The 16,529-nt window shown below is 49.2% G+C and overlaps 1 long non-coding RNA gene across 1 annotated transcript; it reads right to left on the reverse strand.

The window, feature by feature from the left end:
• Positions 1–208: 208 nt before the first annotated feature.
• Positions 209–3,231, reverse strand: LOC149347619 (uncharacterized). The gene is made up of 2 exons (XR_016292168.1): positions 3,021–3,231; positions 209–332 (listed from the first exon to the last, which is right to left on the reverse strand). It is a non-coding gene; the product is annotated as an uncharacterized LOC149347619 (long non-coding RNA).
• Positions 3,232–16,529: the final 13,298 nt, after the last annotated feature.

Raw genomic sequence — 16,529 nt, forward strand, 5'->3', positions numbered from 1 at the left:
GAGTACAAAAAAAAATACTGCTGAGGATTTATTACCCTGCGGAGTATATCAAAACTTCACTGTGTTTTTCAAGGTTATATTCAAGCCCTTGGACCACTGCCATAATACGATTTGTTTAGCGCTCGTCTATTTCCACTGATGACGAGGAAACGCGTCGGCCAGTCACATCCCCAACTTGTGTGTCAGTCGGCTCACCCATTCCTGCTGTAAGTATGCCTTCAGTCTGGCTGAAGTGGCCTGCCTCACACACACGTGAGGAATCCAGTCAATGCTTTACACTGCAGGGTGCAGTGGCTCTTCCATCCTTGCCGGCACCGCTGGCGTTGTTGGTTCTGTACAGAAAGACAAAAGCAAAAGTTTGTCCCTGTAGCCAAAATATAAAAGCTCTTCGTGCCGCAGTGAGCCCAATCTTTTATGATGTATGCATAATGACATGCATGGCGCGTTTTCCGAACCTGTATATATGCATTGCATGTAGGAGGCACCTCTGAAGCCCGAGAACCATATTTTTTGGTGTCCTGCCCAGAGAGTAGGTAACTCGAAAGCGTTGAGATGTTTTCCAGGGGAAAGAAAGAATGCATGTTCTTTTACGGTTTAGACGGACAAAGCATTGTAGAGTACATTATGCAGTATAAGTCAACTGGCATTGAATATATGGTATGCTACAGTTTATCGCAATGCTAGTCCAGAAGCCGCGGTGGCTCTACTCAGCTGCTGTCCCGAGAGACACGGGTTAAATTCCGGCCGCGGCGGTCGAATTTCAATGGAGGCGAATTCCAGAAGTCAGTGTACTGTGCGATGTCAGTGCACGTTAAATAACCCCAGGTGGTCAAAGTTTCCGGAGCCCTTCACTACGGCGTCTCTCATAGCCTAAGTCGCCTTGGGATGTTAAACCCCACAAACGGAACTGTACCAAGCAATGCTAGTCCGACACTTTCTCGTAGGGAAGATCTGCAAGACCATCTATTTTTCTCAAGTGACATGAACTCCGATGATGGCCACATGTGTCGTCGTACTCCTAAACAAGCATGCGACAAAAGGCTGTCCAGACGCAGTGGTGACCCTTAGGTTTAACACCATTTCACAACCCTGCCTGACAGCAACCTTCTGAACCTGTCAGGGACCAAAACAGTAGCCGGTCGTCACACGGAGCCTCAATGTTTCAGGATGACTACTGTCAACTTGAGCAGCGTGAAAGGCTATCCTTTAGAGTAGGTACTCGCAAGCAGGCCCACAATAGTCGACTGCCGTCCCGTCTTTCTCTACGCGAAGCTCGTGCGTGTCACTACAAGAAGGTGTGCGTGTTGCAGTGTTGTGCAGTATTACAAGGCTGCCTTGGGTCATTACTCTGGCGTGTTGGAATGAATGCGCCCTTGTAGGAATGAAGGTGTGCCCTTGTAGCAAGGTACCATGTATCACTGTTGATATTCGAAGGTCCCTCTCGTCACATTCCTAGTCGAGGAGTAGCAGCAACCTTATCTACGAATTGAGCTAAAGTGGTTAAAGCTGAGCGGTCCGGCGCTCAGTTCCGTAGACCAATTATTTCACAGCAAAAATAGCAGCGAACTTGCATATATATTTTAGACCATGATGCTGAAATCGTGCTGGCCAGTATGTACGCAAGCAATTTTGCAGATACTCTATCAAATAAGTGCTGAAGACTGATGCTATTCGTCCACATGATTTCAATTTTAGACAGTTTTCTATGAACGCTTAGCATACCGTCAAATTCGATGCTGTAAATGTTTACTGGAAGTGTTCCACCCAGGCGGTGCAGCCTTGCTGTGCTGGGAACCTTCTCAGAATCTGCCTTAACTGGTAGCTTCCTTTTAAAGCATAACATTTTTGGTGGTTAAGCTGGCATGTAAGCAGATCATCCCTCGCTCTGTAGAACAGAGCGCCCCTTGCTGGAGTTCTAAACTTAAGCTCCGCCATTCGGGGTATGCTAGCATAGTGGATTAATTCCCATATATGCAGAAGGTCATCCTCTACTTTAAATTCGGAGACCCCTGGGAGTTCTCGATGCACACGGCTCTTTGTGCAGTGCCATATATAATGAAAAAACCGCTTCACTGTATTTATCGCCAAGTAATCCCGTGGCTTGACTGCTGATCCGGAGTGTAGTGCTCTCAGCATGATTTGAGTGCTCCAGTGCCGATAATAACGCTCTTTAAACTCTCGTTTATTATTAGCGCATCGTGAGGAAAACTGCTCCTTCCCATTTCCCTAGCACTGATTTTCTTTTAACACAAGTGCAGTTTTCAAGAGAACGTACTGACCACATGTGGTCACCCGACTCCTTACCGCCATATGCTACATTCACTGTCCTTTGGAAAACAGTACTGACGACAATCCATTTTGTGTAGTACTGCGCATATAAATTTCGTCCACTACATATAAACAAGGTTCATCCTTATATCGCCTTTGTTTTCTGACCAATCGTTTTTTCCACTGTCATCTACCCATCTGCACTATCCAAACATTCATCCACAACGTGTGACGTGTTTCACCCCCTTGTACGGTGTTAAAGTACGTCAGCGCTCTGCGCAGTATGAAGAGAGGCGGATATGAACAGAAAAAAAGCGCTGGACATCGGCGACAGATTCTAACCAGTGCCAAGAGTTGAAGAAATATTTCCTCCTCTATAGGTGCCATTATGTCACGGCCGAACATTTTGTGCCCATCAACCAGCAGTCATACCTCTTCTTGAAACAGCAATTACGTTATCAGAGATCAAATATTTGATTTGATTTGATTTTTGGGGGTTTGATGTCTCAAAGCGACTAAGGCTATGAGGGACGCCGCCGTGAAGGGCTCCAGAAATTTTGACCACCCCGGATTCTTTATCGTGCACTATTTCGCTTCCATCAGAATCCGACCGCGGCGGCCGGGATCGAACCCGCGTCTTTCGGGTCAGCAGCCGAGTGCCATAACCACTTAGCCACCGCGGCAGATAAAGAGGTTTAAGACGCTACCTCTTGCGCTGTACGCCATGTTTGTACAGAGAGCCTGATACTCACCACCGTCAGTTGGCTGAGTAGGTGCGCGGGCTGCCGTGGAACCACGCCTGGACATGTTTTTCGTGCTGCGCAATGTGGGGGCGATGGAGCTGCGCGCGGGGCTCATTGCGCGAGAATGCCGTAGACGTGGAAGGCGCACCGAGCGCCACGGAGATCCATCGCGCGTCTCTGCGGGCTGTTTCCACGACAACCAAATAGCGGCATCCACTCCCGCACCTGCAAGTGGGAAGGAATGTCAACACGTTTGTTAGACAGTAATTTGTCCGCGCCGAAGATTAGTGAAGAGCGCAAAAAGAGAAAACATATCCGAGTGTTTTATGTGCCATCCGTGTAAGATATGCGCCTGGGAAGGGGGGAAGGGCATCTTTACTGGCAGCAGTCGGCCGCGTAGGCGCTTACAGATTTTAAGTGGTGGTGGTGACATTATACAGATTTTAAGGGTGATAAAGCATGGTAGCGGAACATGGGCTTTGAGCGACGCCATATTAGAGGGCTAGAGATTAATCCGACACTGTGAAGAGCCCCCTTGCTACTGGGCCACTGCGGGGGGCTTAGGAAAAACAGTACAAAGAGCAGGGGGCCCAAATTAACCGGGACCCTTCAATGTTGGTGCCTATTTTCCTGTTCCTTCCTTGAAATGCACTTCTACCTTCATCCCTTGCGTAAAGGCGCGGTTGAGGTGTCAGCCGAGAGGTGCATGGTTACTTCGCGCTTTATTTTCTCGTACGCACTTTATAGTTAATACAGAGGCAAAAAAAGCCAACAAACGAGAAAAAAGCTTGACTGACAGACACGACTATAACCCAACTCAAACCTTGTAGCTCTTGCAGCCAAAGTTGTGTGCTTTCGCCCGACACTCTTAACAGAGTCGCTAATGAGCGTAGCCCTAGTATAAACCAATCTTCGGCCATGTGGAAGGCATCGGACCACATGGATTTGCTGGCCCGCTAGTTCGGGTTTTAGTATTTGTTTACGGCGGTGGCAGAACTAGTCAACGATCGTCGTCATCAACAGCAACAACAGCCAAGCAGGTTACATGCATCGCAGGACTTCTGTCTGTTCCCAACCACAACCATGCAATCCTGCCTTACAGCCCTGATACCACCTCTTCTGCAAACATCCTGTGTTGTGTAGTGAATTTGGGGCATAACCAAATACAGCCATGCCCCACCTAACGCAAGGTTTCTGAATTGTGTAAAATAATTAACGGTTTAATAAAACAACTCATATGATAGGTTTGGTTCTTATGAAACTGTTAAAATGACAGGAAGAGCCTAAGAAAGATGCGATTGGAGGTGTTCATTATGAGAGTGCGTGCAACTTTTCCATAAGTGACTGGAGTTTGGTGCATGAAAGATAAATGCTTGACTGCTATTTCAAGCATCATGAACTTTAAGGGCAATCATTAACTTCAAGGACTATCACTAACTTGAAGGACTATCGTTAACTTGAAGGACTATTTGGTGAACATGGACTATTATGAACTTGAAGGATTATTATGAACTTGAAAGACTATTATGAACTTCGAGCAATCTTTATGAGCGATGCTTATGCCTTGGATTCCATGTTGTGGGCTTTTGTGTGTTATTTCAGGCTGTTTGCATAAGTTGTGGCTCTCGCTTTATTATGTATTATAATCAAGTAATGATAAAACTGCACTACTCGTGTAGTCCTCTCAGAGTGCTTAATGCTTTAGCGCAGATAATACTTCCCTTGATTTTCTTCATATTTTCCTCCAGAGCGACCAGGATGGCATAACACTCAGCCGTGAAAATCTATGCGCACTGTGGCAGACAGCTTTCTCCCACATCCCTCTCTCTACTGTGCTTTCAACACAAGTGCGGTTTTCAAGCGAGCGTACTCACTCGACTCCTTACCACTCTGTGCTACATTTAACCTTTCGATGGCAGCCCTGATCGCCATCCCTTTTCGGTTATACTGCCAACATCAAGTGCGTACTCTTGATATAAGCATCGTTACTGCCTGTTTGTTTCATAAACTACTGTCTTTTATGTCCCTAGACGTAATTTCCAGTAGAGCGACTTTAATTCACATCGTTCTTTAGACTATTCGTGTTTCACCTGTTTGCACGACCAACAAGACACCAACGTCCTGCACAATGTGAAAAGGAGCGAAAAATGTACACTCGACGTCAAAAGTAAATGGAAGGCGGCTTCGTTGCAAAAATCTAATTTCTGTAAATCTAAAGCATAATGGTCCATATTGTTGGTCCACAGTGCAACTCGCACAATCGCAATTAGGCTGCACGTATGTATTCACGGATGCATGAATTGGCGGGGGAATAATTAAATTTATTCGTTAATATTGTTCTACATTTACTCTGATGGCACCTGTACAGACAAAAGAAAGCTTGAAATCAGCGAAGGGTTCAAGCAAACGCCAAGAGTCAACATGGCACAACCGCAGATTTCCTACACAAAAGCAAACAGCCACGCCGGCTTTTCAAAGAACAGTAACATCCTTAAAGAATTAAAGCCGCGACGTCTTCCACTGTGAGCCATATTTGTACGGAGAACCAGATACTCACCACAGTCAGCTTGTTGACTTGCTGCGCGGGCTGCCGTGGCAGGCATACCTGGACATGTTCTTCGAGCTGAGCTAATATGGAGCGGTGGAGCGGCGCCTGAGGCTCCATGTGCGAGAGTGGAGCAGACCCGGAAACCGCAGCGCCACGGAGATCCACCAGGCGCCTCTGCTGGCTGTTTCCATGACAACGAAGAAAGAGCATCACGTTCAGGATCTGCAGGCGAGCAGGAAAGTTAGCTCGCTCTGTAGAATAGGTACCTGTCCGTGTCGATGATTAAGGAAAAGCGACGAAACTTAAAACAGAGCACTTATAGCTGCCGATGAGTGTTTTCTAAAAAAATATTTCTGCGATAGACACTTCAGATAACAGCTTCAGGCAAACCGTGGCTGTGGCTCAATGAATGGTTATGGCACTCTGCTGCTGATCCGGAATAAACACGCTGGATCCCGGCCGCGGAGGTCGAATTTCGAGAGGCGAAATTCTACAGGGCCATGCAATGTGCGATGTTAGTACACGCGAATGAGCCCCAGTGGTCAGAGTTTATGGACCCCTTCACTACGGCGTCCCTCGTAGCCTCAGTTGCTTTGGGACGTAACACTACATAAACCCATTAGGCTTCTTAATTATAACAAAGGCCTCTAGTGTAAAGTCTTCAACCTTAAAGCTTTGAAATGCCTTTGACCTAAGGGCCTTTACCGTGGTATCTGCGATATTAGTAATAATTAGTAATCAAACATAGTTAATTAGCAGCCCACGATTACAGACTGATGCTTTCACTTTCACAGAACGTAATTAGTGGCCTCCGTAATTTTAGCGCCCACCGATATCACACAAGGCAGGCGTGTTCTGTGCAATCTTCACGAGTTCGAAATTATACTAGAGCTATGGCACCTGTTGCTTTATTCTTTGCTGACTCCTTTCAACGTTTCCCTCACGACTTGGTCGTGGTGTCCACCAAGAAAATGATTTAATTTCAGCGGCTGTCCTCTCCTCAAAAGCAATTTTCAGATGCGCACTGAGTATTGACAAAGTTACTGCGCCTTTGCTAAAGAGAAAAGCGATTTAACGTCAGGGTGGCTCAGTGGTTAGAGTTTGTTCAATCCGGCACGCGGAGGTCCCTTTTCTATGGATTCGAAACGCAAAAGACGCCTATGTGCTGTGTGATTCAAGAGCGCGTTAAAGAATTCCCTCATGTGGTCGAAATGGTCCCCCTTCTACTATGGCGCTCATTTTGTTTTCCCAATGGCGGCGGCTGTGCGCTCCGGCTTGGGCGTGCGGGAGTAATGACGCCAAGAGCACTACCTCGGCTGCAGAGCTGGTTACGAGGGACAACGGCGACCCCGTCATGAGGGACAAAGCGACTAAGGTTATGAAGGAGATTAGTCGTGAAGTGCTCCGGAAATTTCGACCACCTGTGATTCTTAACGTGCGCTGACATCGCACAGTACACGGGCCTCTAGAATTTCGCCTTCACCAAAATTCGACCGCCGCTTCGGCCTCTCCTCAATCGCGGTACCAGTCTTTCGCCTTTTACTAGTCAAGTTAAAGCCTGGCTCGTGGCAGGGATACGAACCATTGATCTATAATGGGAAAGCGCAAAACATCTTATCATGCGTGGCTCGGGTGTCCATGAAGATAAGCGAGCCCGTTACTGCGTCATTTCCTTTCCTCGAAAAAACAATTTTTGATATGTATATGAGGCAAGGCGTCGCGCCAAAAGGTCGGTGGCGTTCCATGGACTCCCTGGCACCGCTGCAACACTATGTCGCGTTCTACTCTTAAAGGCGAAGCTTAAGCGTGAAATCGAGAGTTGGACGAAGTATTCATATGATCGGGGACAAAAATACAATAACTTAAGAAGAACGCCAACCAAAATGAAAAACAACAAAAACCAAAAAAACGACGTTTCGGCTCCCGTACGCGAGCCTTTTGGTCATCGCGTCCTCCAAATTTTTTTATACCATTTAGTCCATTTAGTCACATGACACCCATAAAATCAAATTAGAAGGTACACACCTACAAGGACAAGGAAGACATCCCACTAAACAAACAAAAATTAAAACAATCTATAAAACATATGATGATTATGCTGCAGTTGCGCCTTCACTATGTCGCTTGCCTTGTAGGCAGACGCCGTTCTGCGGACGGCGTTGCATCTGCCCTCTGAACAAGTTGTACCATCGCGTCGAACACCCATCGCGTCGAAAACCCAAACTTTCACCCCGTTTGTTCATGCTGCGTCGCGATGCGAACAGAAGTCGAGAACGTCAGTGAGGATTCCTGTAGCAAGACTTTCAGGGACTAGCTGAAACGCGACTCCCATAAAGTGGTCGCGAAGAATCTTCAGACGCGGCATAGTTGCCCGCGTTCACTAAGTCCCGCAGAGCTGTACCACACTCGGAACCTCACCCCTGGCTCGTGTCGTATGCATTACAAACGTTGCCGCTCGGTGACAACGCGTGACGATGTGGAAATGCTTGCTTTACAATGGCGACCACCATGATTTTCAAATGGGACGTCCTCGCCCATTGCGTTCGTCATCGTTAAAGGTAGATGAGTAGCCTTTCCTGCATAATAAATGCGTCTGCCCTAGTAGTAGAGGTGGTATCTTGACCCTCCTTGCAGCGACAGGCATGTTTGAAACTTCTGGTACCAACCAGTGAGACCACGGAACATCGGGTCGCCCAAGCCACGATAAGAACGCCGATGGCAGCAGCATGTTGAATCTCCGTGTTACCGCTTACTGAGCCATTTCTGGAAAACTAAGTAGTATACCTCGAAGAAAAGTGAAAGTCCTTGTTTTCGTTTATGAACGCTGACCTTCTGAGCTAGGTTCGCAGCGTGAGAACTCTTGGTTATGTTAGGCCTCGCGTCTGACCGTTGTCTCCATGCCCTCACTCCCCGTCGGGAAATGGACGCCGTCGTACACATGCGCATCGTTTAACAGAATTTTTTTTCGGTTCCATACAGAACTACTCTGTGCTTGACCCTTTCCTTCTTATTTTCCCTCCATTCTGCCTTGAATTAAAGTCGCTTGGCTGTAATTTCTGCCGATGCGTATGTAGGATTAGGATCTCGCATGCCGGTCCTGATGAGACGCCATCTTGTGTTCCGGGTATGTAAACGTGTCTACGGATACCGGCTATTGAAGTCAGGCACCAGACATTAATTTCGGAATTTCACTTGAAAATACTTGTAGCTGGACGCTCGGCTTCGTATATCCTCGTAGTCCTTATGGAATTCATGCTGCACCCCGGCTCTGCTTAATTTCGAAATGGTGCCTTTGCGCCGCGTTTCCCACAGAGTAAGAACGATGCTCTTCCAAGGCAGCCTCTAACACTTGAAAAAAAAAAAAAAACCTCCGGGCAGCCACATCGAAAGGAACGCAGACGAGGGAGCTACTAGAAACGGAACATCCCTGCAATGAATCATTTTGATCCCTGCTGGAGGCGGACGCTCAGGCCAGTCAAACAAAGGAAAATGACGCGAAGGACTCACATTTTTCTGCAGAAGTTGTGCCGGCGAAGCTTGAAGTGGCCGTACGTTTGCCAGGAACACGAGTTACCATTATTTTTCAATGACTTGTGCCGTGCGACCTAATTATAAAACTGGGGAACCCATGTCGGTGCGGGTGGGAACGCAGGCCTAACCCCCCGTCGTCGTCTACATGGTGGAGCCGAAGGGATGGAGACGAGGTCCTAGCGTCGAGCGGTAGACGAAAGACCCGTTTTTGGATGCTGACACCATATTTATACCATTTAGTCACGTGACACTTATATAAGCCAATTACAAGCAAACACCTACAAAGACAAGACAAGACCATAGACAAGACTATGCACTAAACTGAAAACAAGATCCACAACAACCAGTACAACAAAGTGAAGTATGCCTTTGTAGCCAAAATTAGCCTAAATAGGGATCATCTATTCCTGGAGTGCGCATTTGGTCTCGAGATCAACCAATTGAATACTCTGCATTTTACACGAAGCGTATGCAGCGCGTTCGGTCGAAAAGTCATCGGCGTCTCAGTAGTTTTAGTGAGCACATTGAGTGTGCACCGCGCGTGAGAAAATAAATGGACGGCACACAAGCTCCGCCTTAAGGGTATGACGCGATAGCGTTATGGGCTAATTCCAATATATGCAGATCATTCTATACTTTACATTCCTATAGATCCCTGGGAGTCGTCATACCCCTCCTGGGTCAGTGGAGCAGTGGTTAAGCGATGCGCCACTGCCCTGCGGTGGCAGGTGCTCCCAGCGGTGGGCGTTGTGCGGCCCAGGTTGCTGTTCCCGGGCGACCAGTCACTAATTTAACTACCACCTGCCACGGTGGGCAGGTTGCTCATTGTCTGGCTGGTAGGCTGCGTGTTGCACACACGGTGATACCCGGCTTTACGTAGCAGAGTGAAATTACCGCTTCAAACTTGCATCATGCCAACCGCTCACCGCAGAATGTTCCGGATGGTGTCATGGTTTATGGTTTATGGTTTATGGGGTTTAACGTCCCAAAGCGACTAAGGCTATGAGAGACGCCGTAGTGAAGGGCTACGGAAATTTCGACCACCTGGGGTTCTTTAACGTGCACTGACATCGCACAGTATACGGGCCTCTAGAATTTCTCCTCCAAAGAAATTCCAGCCGCCGCGGCCGGGATCGAACCCGCGTCTTTTGGGTCAGCAGCCGAGCACCATAACCACTGAACCACCGCGGCGGCGCGGATGGTGTCATACGATGCGGGGTTTTCTGACTCTAGACACTATTTAGGTTAGAGCCTAGCTTGCGACAGCAATTGGAACCGGCGACCTATAATCCCAGCCTGCGGGCGTCCACCGAGATATGTGATACAGTTACTGCGTAATTTCCTTCCACAAATCCAAAACATTTCCTTCATTATGGCACCTCTCTTCGTGCAGACCATCGCCACCGGCCGGGCTGCCTGTGTTGTGGACCTTAGGAACATAAACACTTGAGCGCAGTGGGGTCGTGCGGGGACCCTGGGTCGTGCCCCGAATTCCTCTTTAAATGAAGTTTCTCGCTCTCTCTCTCTTCTTTCACTAACACCTTCCTCCCTTCCCTTATTGTGCAGTTCGGGTGTCCACCGAGATGTGAGACACTGCGCTATTTGCTTTCCTCAAAAATGCGTTGCGTTCAGAGGTGTTTCCAACGGGCAAGGCGTCGCGCCGTAACAGGCGATGGCGTTCCGTGGACTCCCTAGTAGCGCTGCAACACGCTGTCGCGTTCCAGGGCCACTCTGTGGCTCCCAAACTCTATTTCAGTAATTAAAAGTTTTCACCACCACCACCACCTCATAAAGGCGAAGCTTAATCGTCCTTCAATGTTATTGTTTAGTTTACAACACCTCCGTAAGCAAGAAGATGTGGCTTGAAACGGGCCACTAAAAACGCATCGTGAACGCTTAATCACCTCAGTGCAAATTTATGTTCAACTTCAGAGGAGAACGGAAATCGCTAAGCTGTTGAACCAGGGTGTGTGTTGCACATTACAGTTATTTAAGGTAATACGCGGGTATCTCATGTCGCACAGGGTGTCCCCTATTCAAGCTGTCGCCACCGCAGGCGCTATTTCCCTTTCCAGGCTGCGAGCTACAGATAAAAAAATTCCTTGAAGACAAGTCTGTCGTGAATAAAGCACACACAGGCAACCATTCACAGGCCTCCTAATTTGTCCAACATCATGCATCGTGTTTGATTTTGTTCACAAAATAATCATACTGGATCAAAGGCGTATATAATCCACATTACGTGACTACGCAAATAACAACTGCAAATGGGCTTCACACTTACGTGGTCAGATACACCACGTTAAAGGTGACGCTCTGTGGCTATTACAGCATATCTTCGAAGAATTTTCAGTGAAATAGATCGCCGGTTATATTACTAGGGGGCCATTCTTTTTGCAGGACAGCAAACAATGCTCGTTTACTCTAGGCACTGCTCCAGGCCAAGGCTGCCGAGCTGGAGGGCGCGGATTCAAACACGGCTGATGATTGGTTATAAGGAAGCGCCTAGAGATAGGCATCCGGGCAGGCGTTCGTGCCGAAAACGACGAGGACCGACCAGTCCGATTCCGAACAGGCGTGCGGTTCTAGGAATGAATGAATAAGCTGTTTGTTTAAAAAAGGGAGGCTCACGGTCGTTTATTGAGGAATTGGGTTTTTAAGGACGGGAAAATTAGGGACCTATTTATACATGAAGGGACGACTAGAGTGGTGGTGGTGGTGATGGAAAACATTTATTTAGGCTATTTACATGAAAGAGTGGGGACTGGCCTTAAAAGCCAGCCCCTTGCAAATTCTAGGAGAGGCCCCTAGTCCGGGATTCCTGTGGTTTCCGCGGTGGTGGTGGTGAAAACATTTATTAATCATAGAGAGAGGTGTTGGGGGTCGTGACCTGAAGGGTCACGCCCTTACAACCACTAGGTGGGATGCCTAGTCAGGCACACCATTGGCGTTTGCCGCAGCCCGGGCGCGTTGCGTTAAGGCCCTTTGGGCCTCGAGGGTGCAGCAACCGGACAGGGTCGCCTCCCGGGTTTCTGGCCTTAAAAGCCAGCCCCTTGCAAATTCTAGGAGAGGCCCCTAGTCCGGGATTCCTGTGGTTTCCGCGGCAGCTCGAGCCCTAGCGACGAGGTTTCTTTGGCTCTCTAACGTAGAGCAGCCGAGCAGGGCAGCCTCCCAGCTCTCTCGAATTGGTGAGGGGATAGGGGGTAACTAGGATTAGAGGGGCATGCCCACACCATGTGGTACACATCCGAGAACGCGCTTCCACAATGCGGGCACTTCCGTTAAAAGCCGGATTAAAATGTTGCAGCACTGCCGGGCACAGTACCGTGATGGTATACAAGCGAAGGGGCCAATGCTCCTGGCTTTTGGTTAGCCCTTTCGCAGGGGGATGAAAGCGGCTATGCGGTGTTTGATAAAATTAACAATTTGTTTGTAGGTGATAGCCGGATTAGGTTCTGATACCTTAGCCGTTGAGTGTCGAGGCCATGGCCGTTGGTTGAGCCCGCAGGCTGAGGCGTCTGCAACATCGTTTCCCTTTAGTACAGCGTGTGCTGGGGTCCAGATGACGACACGTGTGTTCGGGGTATCCCGGTACCGCATCTATGTCAAATTTTGGAGGCGGGTTAAGATATGCGATTCATCCTTGTTGTGGATTTCGACACGCTTCCCGGGAGTCGGCAACGATTACCCGGGAGCCTGGTTCTGCAGCGGCGAGTGCTATGGCGACCTCTTCCGCGTGTGTAATGTTGCGGGCACGGAAAGTGAGTCCGTTAACGAACGTATTTTGATCGATTACTGCGGCCGTATAACATCCCCCGTCGTGTGGGCCACCAGCATCCGTGTAGAAGACTCCTTAGCGAGAGCCATAGCGGTCATTAAGGGCCGTGACGCGCGCGGTTCGACGGCCATTGTGAGTCTCCTTTCTTATGTGCTGTGGCAGAGGCTGGACCTGCACCGCGTGGCGCCAGTCGTCTAGAACCGTCGTCCTTTCCGCTGCATGCGCTTTGTAAGCAATGTGCAGGCGGTTTAGGAGGTTTTTGCCGGCTGAGGAATTGTTCAACCGCAAGTATCGATTGTGTAAGTGCGCCTCGCTTAGCTCCTCAAATGTGTTAGTCATCGATGAGCCGTTGATTGGACGTCGTGACGGGGAGGTCGAGGCGCGCTCTGCCATTTTGCGACGGATCGCCTCTAGGGCGTTCTCGACACATTTCTGCAAGTGGAGATAAAGTGCCGTATTAGTCACAGACGAATTGTGGCCGCAAGACGTTTAGGTAGATCATACAATTTTTCACTGATCGGCAAACCTATATACGCACCCAAGACCTGGAGCATGGCTATTACCTTCCAGGTACCAGAGGAACTCCACAGGGAGCAGTCGTCTCTCCCCTCCTCTTTCATTTCGCCATGGCTCACCTCCCCGCACTGCTTAATGATGTCCTAGGCATCAGGTATGCCCTGTATGCCGAAGACATCGCGCTTTGGGCAACACATGGGTCGTTGGGACAGATCGATGCCAACCTGCTACAAGCGGCGACTATCGTGGACGTAGACGCTCGCCGCTGTGGCCTGGAATGCTCCGAGACCAAATCAGAATCCATGCACCTTCGTCCCGCCCCGCATCGCCTCCCTAGCTAGCGACCCTAGCCCTGAACACAATGAGGTGAGAGTGTTGGGACTCTTTATTCACCGGAACCGCAAGATCGACACAACCCTGCAGAATCTCCCAAAGATTGGGGACCAGATGGGCCGTATGGTCCGCCGAGTATCTAACAAACGGCGGGGGGGGGGGGGGGGGGGGCGAATAGAGGTTGCGGTGAAAACACGTCCTGAGGCTGGCCAATGCATTTTTAACCAGCCGGATACAAGGGTGGCCGAGCCACGCTTTACACTGCTTTGTAGAGGCCACTAGGCAAGAATGATTTGTAAGTTTCGAAGGAGTTTTCTTGCTCAACCTTGCATATGTCCTCATTATTCGTGGCTCCGCCCACCTGATCAGACGTCTCCATCCTGGTGGCGCTCGATACACAGGACGCTGTCGTAAGTACGGAATGGGAGGCGGGGCCTTCTAACGAACTTCGCCGTGCTGAACGGCGTGAACAGTAGGGAGCTCGAGCGTACTCACCGCGGTGGTTCAGTGGTTAAGGCGCTCGTCTACTGAGCGCTTGTACCGGGGTACGAACCCTACTGCGGCATCGCATTTCGATGGAAGCGGAACGCAAAAGGCGCCCTTGTGCTGTGCGATATCAGTGCGCGTTAAAGATCCCCAGGTGGTCGAAATTATTCCGAAGTAGTAGTAGTAGTACTAGTAGTAGAACGTTTATTAGGCTCAGTAATAAAAGTTCAAGGGTCTTGAGAGGTGGTTGGGGTTCTTAGTTCAGAACCCCCGCGGCCGTCGCTGCCGCCCGGTCCTGACGATTTCGCTGGCGCCTGTCTTGCAGGTCGCAGCTGGACAGAGATGGTTGGTTGGTTGCGACTGAGAGAAGGATGAAAAGGAAAAGTGCACGGGCCTGCCAACTGGCTCCAGCGGAGCCACCACCGCTGCCACGTGCAGATAGAAGAGAGTTGAAATATAAGAGGACAGAGTAAAAGAGAAAGTAAAGACACGTGCAGATAGAAGAGAGTTGAAAGGTAAGAGGACAGAGTAAAAGAGAAAGTAAAGACGCGCGTCGCAACTACCGCGTCCGCCGGAACGGACGCTGGCTGAAAAAACAGCTACGCGGCCGCAGCCCCGCTGGACAGAGAGCCTCCCACTGTTCCTTTGTACTAATGTTTTGAGGTGACCTCCACCACGGCACATCTTTCTCTCTTTCTTCTTCCTCTCCCACCACGGCGCGGTTCAGGTATCCACCTAGGTATGTGAGACTGATACTGCCATTTACTTTCCTCAAGAAACCAATTATAATTCAATTCAGCTCGAGCACTATTTTGCACGAAATTCCGCGCTAAGCCATGGTAAAAGTACTGTCCGCAGAATATTTAGAGCGCAGCTCTTTGGCGCCTGTTTCTGCGTTTCGCGGCGTCGCCATCGCCGTTGTCCGTCGCCGTTGTCCGTTGTTACCCTTAGTGGACACCTTAGTCACGCTTTAAGCTGCGAAACCAATGGAGTGGAAGCTTGGATAGCAGAGGGCAAAAATGGGCAAATTTGTGTTAAATAATTGTTATTAAATTATTAAATTAAATTAGTAAATAATAAAGTATTACATTATTAGGTGTTGTCTTTGACTTGGTTGGTTGGTAACAACTTTATTCATAGTCCTGCAGAGCTTTCGCTGACGGGGCCTTAGGTCTCCCACGTGGGGACGTCGAGGCGCTGCCTCGCCGTCGCCTCGCGGGCCTGCTGGACGGCCCAGAGTTGGTCCCCGAGGCTGTGGCTGCGCAAGGCAGCGGCCAACCGCGGCGGGAGGGTTCCGGAATTAGCACCGTGAAGGTTTTTGTTGCAGTCCCAGAGCATGTGAGTTAAAGTGGCTACATTGGCGTTGCAGACCTTGCATATATTTGTCGGGTATGTACCGGGGTAAAGCCTGTGGTATAGTTCCGGGTTGGGGTACGTGAGCGTCTGCAGTTGTCTGAGGGTCACCGCGTGCGCCCTGTCCAGCTTGTCGCTGGGCGGAGGGAAGGTTCGGCGGGCCAGGCAGAGGGCCTTGGTGATTTCGTTGTAGCTGATCAAGCAGTCCTTGGTGCTATTCCACGGACGACGGTCGCCGGCGCGGTTCGCGAGCTCGCGCGCCTTGGCGTGTGCCGTCTCGTTGCGGTTGCGATACGTCCTCGATACTTCTCCCATGTGCGCCGGGAACCATTGAATTCTGGTTTGGAATTCTACCTCCTGCTGGACTTACCGTGGTTCTCTGCGACTCGCGTCAGACGGTTAGAAACTTCGCCAAAGGATGGGTCTCACAGAGAGCGGCCCAAGTCCTGTCTTTGACTCTCACTTAAGAATTATACCCCATGTTAACCATTTGCAAACAAAAATTCTTGAATGTGCCACGAAGCTCCTTAATTGGTTCTATTTCCATTTTCGTGTTTCTATTCTCTATGCGCTAAATTTATCATCACGTTATTCTTCCTACAATTATCTATGCCACCCCAGCTTGGTGCTTTCATTGCCCGCTTTCCTGACTAAGAGATCGCGTTTTATCGCTTCAACGAACCCCCTTCTGGCTCTTACTGCTGCTTATAATACTATGCGAACCGCTTCTCTTCATGTTCTTGCAAACGCTCTTCCTTTGCGTATTTATCTGGACCAGTTTAACGCACAGTTTATACTTTTCACCTTACGGCAATCCGTAGTATATGGACATGCCTTTTATGACCTTTCTCAAATTCAACCTTCACTTAATTCCTGCTCCGACCATCCGTCAATGAGATTCAAATTTTCTTTTGTTGAACGTAGCTCTCAGGAAGTCGAATTCTTTTCTTGTCAACGTGCCCTGCATATTAAC

The sequence above is a fragment of the Amblyomma mixtum genome, chromosome 4 (assembly GCF_055824585.1).
Source record: "Amblyomma mixtum isolate Tamu chromosome 4, ASM5582458v1, whole genome shotgun sequence".
NCBI classification, from domain to species: Eukaryota; Metazoa; Arthropoda; class Arachnida; order Ixodida; family Ixodidae; genus Amblyomma; species Amblyomma mixtum.